Source organism: Rattus norvegicus, chromosome X (assembly GCF_021556685.1).
Source record: "Rattus norvegicus strain SHRSP/BbbUtx chromosome X, alternate assembly SHRSP_T2T, whole genome shotgun sequence".
Lineage (NCBI taxonomy): Eukaryota > Metazoa > Chordata > Mammalia > Rodentia > Muridae > Rattus > Rattus norvegicus.
In genome coordinates, this window is record NC_141554.1 from 66581040 (window position 1) to 66589860 (window position 8821).

Below are 8821 nucleotides of genomic sequence, written 5' to 3' on the forward strand. Positions count from 1 at the left end.
TGTACTTTATAAATTACAGAATTGTAATGGTTATACTCAGTTTATATTTGAGAGAAAAGTTATTTTTTTAAAATTGCATCAAAAAGGTGAGAAATGGCAGAACATTCCCCTAATGGATAAAGATTTCAGGGGACCAATCACTGGGCAAAGAGTAGGCAGGACTTCCGGGTTAGAGAGAGGAAGAGGGGTGGGAAGAAAGAAACTTGGGTTTTGGAAGGAAGATGGGAGAAAGACAATCCAAATTCTGCATGGCTTTAAATAGCCACAGGTAGCTATGAATATTTTATAAGGGATGGATAATTACAGGACAATTTGTCTTATCTGGGTGGCAGTTTATATCAATATCAATTGGCTCTGAGTTCATTGTGTGGACATTTTGTGGGTTGAAAATTTACTAATATAAATCTGATTGATAAAATATAAGCCTCTAGAGTTTTGATTTTACCTGGTTATGGGGATTTGTGACAGCTAACCACAGGGGTCAGATAGCTAATGCGAGCAGAACCCACAGCAAGAGAACCACAAGGTGGGCAGTCACTGCATGGGTCTAGCCATGGAGGTGTCGAGACCACTGGGGCCAGAGAGTAGCTGGCATTAGTATGGGTTGGTGCCTTTTAATATTTCCCACTACATGCACCAAAGACAGTATGGCCCTTGACAGTAGGCACAACTCTTTATACTTTATATTTATAGCTTCTTGGAGGGCAAGATGTATCGTCTGGGTACTTGTATCAGTGTCCCTTCAATTTCGTCCTGATGGCCTTTTGTTACTGCTGTTGTTCTTTCTTCAGTCACCTCCACTAGTTTCAAGTCTAAATGCTCTTCCTTCTTGGCCATCACCAGACCATGGCATGACCATAGATTGTGTATATTTTTGGATACTATACAGCCAAGTTGTACATGGGTAGCAAAATTCATGATAGTAGTAAAAAATTAAGCCAATATAGATCCTTTAGTCTTCAGACACAACTAAATACATGTTTTGCATATTTTACTGTGTTTTCCAGTGTGGTAGCTACCAGTAAGATGTGGCTATTTTATGAAAATTTAAGCTAACCTAAATGTAGTCCTGCTGACCATATTCCAAGCGCACAGTAGCTGTGCATGGCTAACAGCACAGAAACAGAATGGAACACTCCTGTCCTAGTTTACTCTTGAAGACTAAATAAAATTATTTCTTTTCAGTTTCCATGAACTCCTACCCACTACCACTAAAATCATATTCACGTCCTCCCTCCTGTACCGAGGTTTTTTTTTTTTTTGTTTTGTTTTGTTTTGTTTTCCGGAGCTGGGGACCGAACCCAGGGCCTTGCACTTGCTAGGCAAGCACTCTACCGCTGAGCTAAATCCCCAACCCCCTGTACCGAGGTTTTTTTTTTTTTTTTTTTTGGAGCTGGGGATCGAACCCAGGGCCTTGCGCTTGCTAGGCAAGCGCTCTACCACTGAGCTAAATCCCCAACCCCCTGTACCGAGGTTTTATTCATGTCTTCCTTCTACAGGATGTGACTCGGGATGTAAACGGAAGATGATCTTGGTGGTAATCCCCCATCCCAGTAGTCCCAGAGGATGTGTGGAGTTCTGCCACTTGTAGCCCTGCTTCTTTACTTTCAGAAACCTTCGAGAACAGTCTGTCCCAACCTTCCTAATGCTGTGACCTTTAATACAATTCCTCATGTTGTGGTGATTCCCCCAACCATAACATTATTTTCATTGTTACTTCATGACCGTAATTTTGCTACTGTTATGAGTTATAATGTAAAAATCTGTGTTTTCTGAGAGTCTTAGGTGAACCCTGTGAAAAGGTTGTTCAACCGCCAGAAGAGTTGTGACTGACATGAGAACTGCTGTTCTACAGCATAAAGCCTAATCCCTAGCAAATGCTAGGAATCTGCTAGCAAATGCGTTCTCAGCACTCCCAGTCCTTAAAGGCCATGGGAATTGTGCCAAATTTTGCCCCAAAACTAAGTAATGAAGGTTTTCTCTCTTAGTGTTGGACTCACTAGTTAAAATCAAAATAGAGCAGCTCAACCATTAAAAACATTCAAGCAAGCCAACCAAAAAATGCCCAAAGAATTCTTAAATAGACATTTCCCAAATCATAAATTATGAGAGAAATAAAAACCAAAACCATAACAAAATTGAACAAACATGATGGAACTTGCCTTTACTCCCACCAGTAGGGAGGCAGATGCAGGCAGATTGCTCAGTTCAAAGCGAGGGCTACCTGTGCTAAGGTCAGGGCCCTGTTACAACATCAGGTGGTTAAAGTGTTCAGATTCATAGAGACAGAAGGTAGAATGGTGAGTGCCAGAGGTGAGAGAGAAACAGGAAGTTGTAAATTGGGTTAATTGTTTCAGTTTTACATGATGAAACATGTGCTTCTAAGACTATAATACATACATACATACATACATACATACATACATACATACATACATACATACTGTCTGAGTGTTGCTCTGATGATACAGTATGGCTAAAAAGCAAGCTGTGGAGAAAAGGGTTTATTTCTGCTTACACTTCCAAGTGTCAGTCTATCACTGACTGAAGTCAGGGCAGGAACCTGGAGGCAGGAAGGATGCTGCTTCCTGCCTTGCTCCTACTGGTTTGCTCGGCCTACTTTCTTATAGAACATAGGACAGCCAGTTCAGGGATGGCACCACCCACAATGTGCTGGGGCCTTCCCAATCAATCACTAATTAAGAAAATGCCTTACCCAAAATAAATAAATAAAAATAAATAAATAAATAAATAAATAAATGAATGAATGAATGACAGGTGTGGTGGCAGAGGCCTTTAATGCCAACACTTGGGAATTCAAGGCCAGCCTGGTCTACAGAGACAGGACAGCCAGGGTTACACAGAGAAACCCTGCCTTGGAAAGCCAAAAATAAAAAATGAAATAGGACAAATATGTTTTTAAAAAAGAAAGAAAAGAAACTGTTTTGCAGGCTTGCTTCCAGCCCCATCTTCTAGGGGCATCTAATTGAAGCTCCATCCTCTCAGATGCTTCTTTCTGTCAAGTAGACAATTGAATGAGAATAAAGTCACAATGTTGTCTCTTACACAGCACATCATACATAATAAATTTGTGTGCGTTACGTGTTGAGTACAAGTTATAAAGGCTGCAATAGAGCTGGACACTCCAGAAGCCTGCCAAGAAAGAATCTGTATAGACAGATGATAAACCTGACCAGCTCTGAGAGGGAGCTGCTCTAATCAGGGTTGAACATGAAGCTGCTGAATTCAGCTTCAAGGGGAAAAAAAGACTGAACTGTGTCAGAAGCAGGAGTCGAAAGGTCAGGTCCAGGTCCAGACTGGAAAACAGGTCCACCAGTTGGAATGGAAAAGCAGGCAGTCCAATAGGCTCCATCAAGGAAGATGTGGTGAGGCAAGTCAGGGAGTTGTCACTCCCTGATACACACAATATACATCAGATAATAGGTTGTGTGTGGCCGTGACATGGGAGTGTTTTGTGTCCCTCACTTCAGAGTCCAGGCAAGAAAGTTAAACCCTTTCCTTCATCCAACATGTCAGAGAAGTTCTTGGGCCTATATTTTCTGATATGATTTTAAGATGCTCACGTCTCCAGGGTTTCAGTTTTCCCTAATTAATGTATAGGGTGGCTCCCTTTCTATTTCCTATGAATAAGCCATTTGTCCGTCTGTGCAGGATGGGTGCAGCTTGACACATAATGCACTGTATGGGTCCATCCAAGGGTCACCGCCATCTTTCTTTCTCCCTCAAAATGAAGTCAAAAGTTGCTTGTAAAATAAGGCAATTCATAGCCTGAAAACCCAGTATTTTATACAACATGGAATAACTTGGAGTAGGGCAGAGCCTGATCTCAACAGTGTGTGTGTGTGTGTGTGTGTGTGTGTGTGTGTGTGTGTGTGTGTGTGTGTGTGCAAGAAGGAATACTAAGCAGCCTTTACAAAGAACAAGATGCTGGCACATGCTATAGCACAGATGAAGTGTGCTGAGTGAAATAAGCCAGCTGCCGAAGACACACGCTACACAACTCCACTTACATTGTTCGGGGATAGCCACCAGACAAGACTGCTCTCAGACATGGGTTTTAGCCAATAGAAAGTCTTTATTAGCTGGTCAGTGACTACACTGGGTATTCGTGATCCCAGTGTAGCCCCGAATCTTGCTCAGAGTGAGCTTCTAAGCACAAAAAACATGTGCTGACATGTAGTTGACATACTACAATGAACAAGAACAGCTAGCCAGAAGCAGGACTACAAAAGTGAAAAGATTAGTACATTTAGAAACTTTCCCAGAACTGTACATTTTGATGGATTAGGCCTTTGTTTTAGTTTGGCAGGAGGTGCTGTCTTCATGCTGAGTTTTATAGCACTTCCACCATGGAGTCACCTGTGCTAAGGTCAGGGCCCTGTTACATCATTGGGTGGTTAAAGTGTTCAGATTCATACAGACAGAAGGTAGAATGGTGACTGCCAGAGGTGAGAGAGAAACAGGAAGCTGTAAATTGGGTTAATTGTTTCAGTTTTACATGATGAAAATATTCTGAAGAACTCTGAAACCAAGTTCTGAAGGTTTCTCACCACCATACACTCTACTTCAAAGTCTAGTCTGTATACTTGAAAACAGTTCAGAGAGTAGGTTGGAGAAGGAGAATCCCAGAGGACCAGAATGGCAGCAGCGAACAGAATGAGGCAGTGTATCAGGGAGGGCATCGCGGGAAACAGAGGACACACCTCAAGCAGAACTTGGGAGTATCCAATAAAGAAACCGCACGCAAAGCTGAGTTTGATAGTGTATGCCTATAATCCTGGCACGTGGAAGCAGGAGAATTACCTGTTTGAGGTTGGGGCTGGGGCTGGCTCAGTGGGTAAGCGCTTTCTTTGCAAGTGTGTAGACTTCCAGCACTGCAGTAAAAGCCAGGTGCACTAGCACATGTCTGTCACCCCAGCATTGGAGACGTTGTGGGGTCAATTGGATCCTGGGGTCTTGCTGCTCAGCATCAAGAAGTTTCAGCTTCGTTGAGAGAGCCTGTCTCCAAAACTAAGGTTGTGGGCAGTAGAGGAAAAAGGAAGCCTCTCCACATATACATGCCTATACCACACATGTGCGCGCGCACGCACGTGCATGCACACACACACACACACACACACACACACACACACACACATGAGTTCAAGGTCATGCTCAATTACATACAAATTTGAGGCAATCCTGGATTATAGGACTCTCTCCCTCCCTCCCTCTTTCCCTCTCTCTTTTTCTCCCTCCCTCCTTTCCTTCCCTCCCTGCCCCCTCAAAACACATATACCATTAAGTTCTGCTGCAGACACGGCGCTCCTGAGCCGTGCAGTCTCTGCTGTGATGTCCTGCCTCCCCTGTGATCTGGATCCTCAGAGGTTTCTCAGCTTTGAAACGAAAACCCTGTATCAAAGGATCGATGCTCCACAGTCTAAATTCTCCCTGCCCCTTTTAAAGCCTATGCTACCACCTAATGCTTTTTAAGGAAAAGTGGCCTTCATTACAGGAGGAGGGACTGGCCTTGACAAGGCAATGACAACTTTCCTGTCCAGCCTGAGTGCCCAGTGTGTGATAGTCAGGAGGACTATTGATGTTCTGAAAGCTACTGCAGAAGAGATTTCCTCTAAAACTGAAAATAAGGTTCATGCGATTCGGTGTGATGTTTGAGTTCCTGACATGGTGCATAACACAGTGCTGGAGCTGGTCAAAGTTGCAGGCATCCTGATGTGGTGAGGAACAGCTCGGCAGGGAACTTCATTGCTCCCAGCGAGAGACTGGAAGATCAAAAACTCAGGTGACAGCAGATGCTGGGGAGGATGCGGAGAAAGAGGAACACTCCTCCATTGTTGGTGGGGTTGCAGACTGGTACAACCATTCTGGAAATCAGTCTGGAGGTTCCTCAGAAAATTGGACATTGAACTGCCTGAGGATCCAGCTATACCTCTCTTGGGCATATACCCAAAAGATGCTCCAACATATAAAAAAGACACGTGCTCCACTATGTCCATCGCAGCCTTATTTATAATAGCCAGAAGCTGGAAAGAACCCAGATGCCCTTCCACAGAGGAATGAATACAGAAAATGTGGTACATCTACACAATGGAATATTACTCAGCTATCAAAAACAATGACTTAATGAAATTCATAGGCAAATGGTTGGAACTGGAAAATATCATCCTGAGTGAGGTAACCCAATCACAGAAAAACACACATGGTATGCACTCATTGATAAGTGGCTATTAGCCCAAATGCTTGAATTACCCTAGATGCATAGAACAAATGAAACTCAAGACGAGATGATCAAAATGTGAATGTTTCACTCCTTCTTTAAAAGGGGAACAAGAATACCCTTGGCAGGGAATAGAGAGGCAAAGATTAAAACAGACACAGAAGGAACACCCATTCAGAGCCTGCCCCACATGTGGCCCATGCATATACAGCCATCCAATTAGACAAGATGGATGAAGCAAAGAAGTGCAGGCCGACAGGAGCCGGATGTTGATCTCTCCCGAGAGACACAGCCAGAATACAGCAAATACAGAGGCGAATGCCAGCAGCAAACCACTGAACTGAGAATAGGACCCCCGTTGAAGGAATCAGAGAAAGAACTGGAAGAGCTTGAAGGGGCTCGAGACCCCATATGTACAACAATGCCAAGCAACCAGAGCTTCCAGGGACTAAGCCACTACCTAAAGACTATATATGGACTGACCCTGGACTCTGACCTCATAGGTAGCAATGAATATCCTAGTAAGAGCACCAGTGGAAGGAGAAGCCCTGGGTCCTGCTAAGACTGAACCCCCAGTGAACTAGACTGTTGGGGGGAGGGCGACAAGGCGGGGAGGATGGGGAGGGGAACACCCATAAGGAAGGGGAGGGGGAGGGGGATGTTTGCCCGGAAACCGGGAAAGGGAATAACACTCGAAATGTATATAAGAAATACTCAAGTTAATAAAAAAAAAAGAAATCAGAAAGCAGCTAATTATAGCACAGAAAGGAGCTGCATTTCTTGCTATCACTCCCGTCTATGCTAAGAGTGGATCAGGCTTTGTAATGCCAAGTTCTTCAGCGAAATCAGGCATGGAAGCCATGAATAAGTCTCTTGCAACTGAATGGAGTAGATATGGAATGCGTTTCAACATAATTCAGCCAGGGCCTATCAAAACCAAAGGTGCCTTTAGCTGTTTGGACTGGACTGAAAGATTTGAGAAAGATATGATTGACAGAATCCCCTGTGATTGGCTGCGAACTGTGGAGGAACTTGCAAACCTAGCCACTTTCCTTTGCAGTGATTATGCCTCTTGGATTAATGGGGCAGTCATTACATTTGACGGTGGAAAGGAAGTGTTTCTGTCAGGTGAATTCAACTCTCTACAGAAGGTCACTGAGGAGGAGTGGGATATAATTGAAGAACTCATCAGGAAGACAAAAGTCTCCTAAGATGCTCATGACTTCCTCTGTGACAAACTAAAGTTAGAGACTAGAGTGATAGAGATGGACCATGGTCTTCTGCTTGCCTTCAGGGTTAATAAACTGTTTGCTTTGATGAAGAAAACACATATAACACTTATAACAACAACAATAACTACAACAACGACAGAACAAACAAAAACCACATACAAAATTATGACAGGACTAATGGAAATCTGTGAGAAAAGGTGAAACATCCAAGAGTGAACACCATGGAAGTTATTCACATGCCAAGATCTGGAGAACTAGCAGAGGAATCAGTCACTTGTGCTAGGGGCACTGAAGCTCTAGGCCAGGGAGGCCTGCTAGCAGCTGTGTTCTTCTAGGAAAACAGCTATTATCCCACCCAGCTTGGAAGGAAGGGGCTGGAGGAATACTAACCTCGAGCTCTCTCTGTTTCTGACTCAGAGCTCCGGTCACTGCCCTTTGCCCCCACTTGGCTGTACCCAAACAGAATCACCCACTTCCCAGACTGGACCTTAAGAGACAAATGGAGAATAACCAGCTGAGAGGCTCGGGCTATCTCACTGGGCACTGCAGGATTCTGTACTCCTTGAAGACATACGCACCCACTTAACAGAGCTGTTGCGCCTTCTGTGTTTGATACCTCAGTCTGTCTTCTTTCGCTCTCTGTCATGTTTTGCCAGCCTTTATCCCATTACGTATAGTTCTCTAGACCTCTGGGGCAAGGGTCACATGATGTTAGTGCCTGGCCCACCCTAACATGCCATTTCTCCAGCCACTGGAGGTCCAAAGTGACGTAGACACAGATAAGATCTGTTCCCTGGAATTGACTTCTTTCTGCCCTTGTTTTCTTTCCATTGTCTTTTCTCCAAGATGAACCTAAGCTGGAATGACATAGACCGTGTGGAGAACTATCGGTGATAAAGAGACTCCTGACATGTTAAGAAAAGCAATGCCAAGGAGACAGAGTCCAAAACGGAGAGGCTCTACAATGCCGTTTGATACAGTTCCTCCCTCTCTACTGCAGTCACACATCTCGCTGCCCTCCTGCCCCCCCCCACACACACTCTTTTCTGGTCTCCACCATCATGAAGATCATTCATGGAAATCTGTCATCTCACCAACCCCCAGAGAAATAAGTCAGTGCACTGTTTTAGTGTGATATATGACACCAAGCAACTTTATGGTTTTTTAAAAATGAATTTAGATCAGTATATTATTAAAGATCATGTTATAATTTTCGTTTTAATCTATTCTTTAATAATATTCATAATATATAAGGACAAGGTTTGACTTTCTTCCATTTAACAAGTGATGCATACTGCTTAATTTATTTCAAATTAAGTATGCACGAAAGAGTATGGCTTATCTACAAATT

General features: G+C 43.6%; 1 pseudogene; it reads left to right on the forward strand.

Moving 5' to 3' along the window:
• Positions 1 to 4659: 4659 nt before the first annotated feature.
• Positions 4660 to 7449, forward strand: Decr1-ps1 (2,4-dienoyl-CoA reductase 1, pseudogene 1; annotated as a pseudogene).
• Positions 7450 to 8821: the final 1372 nt, after the last annotated feature.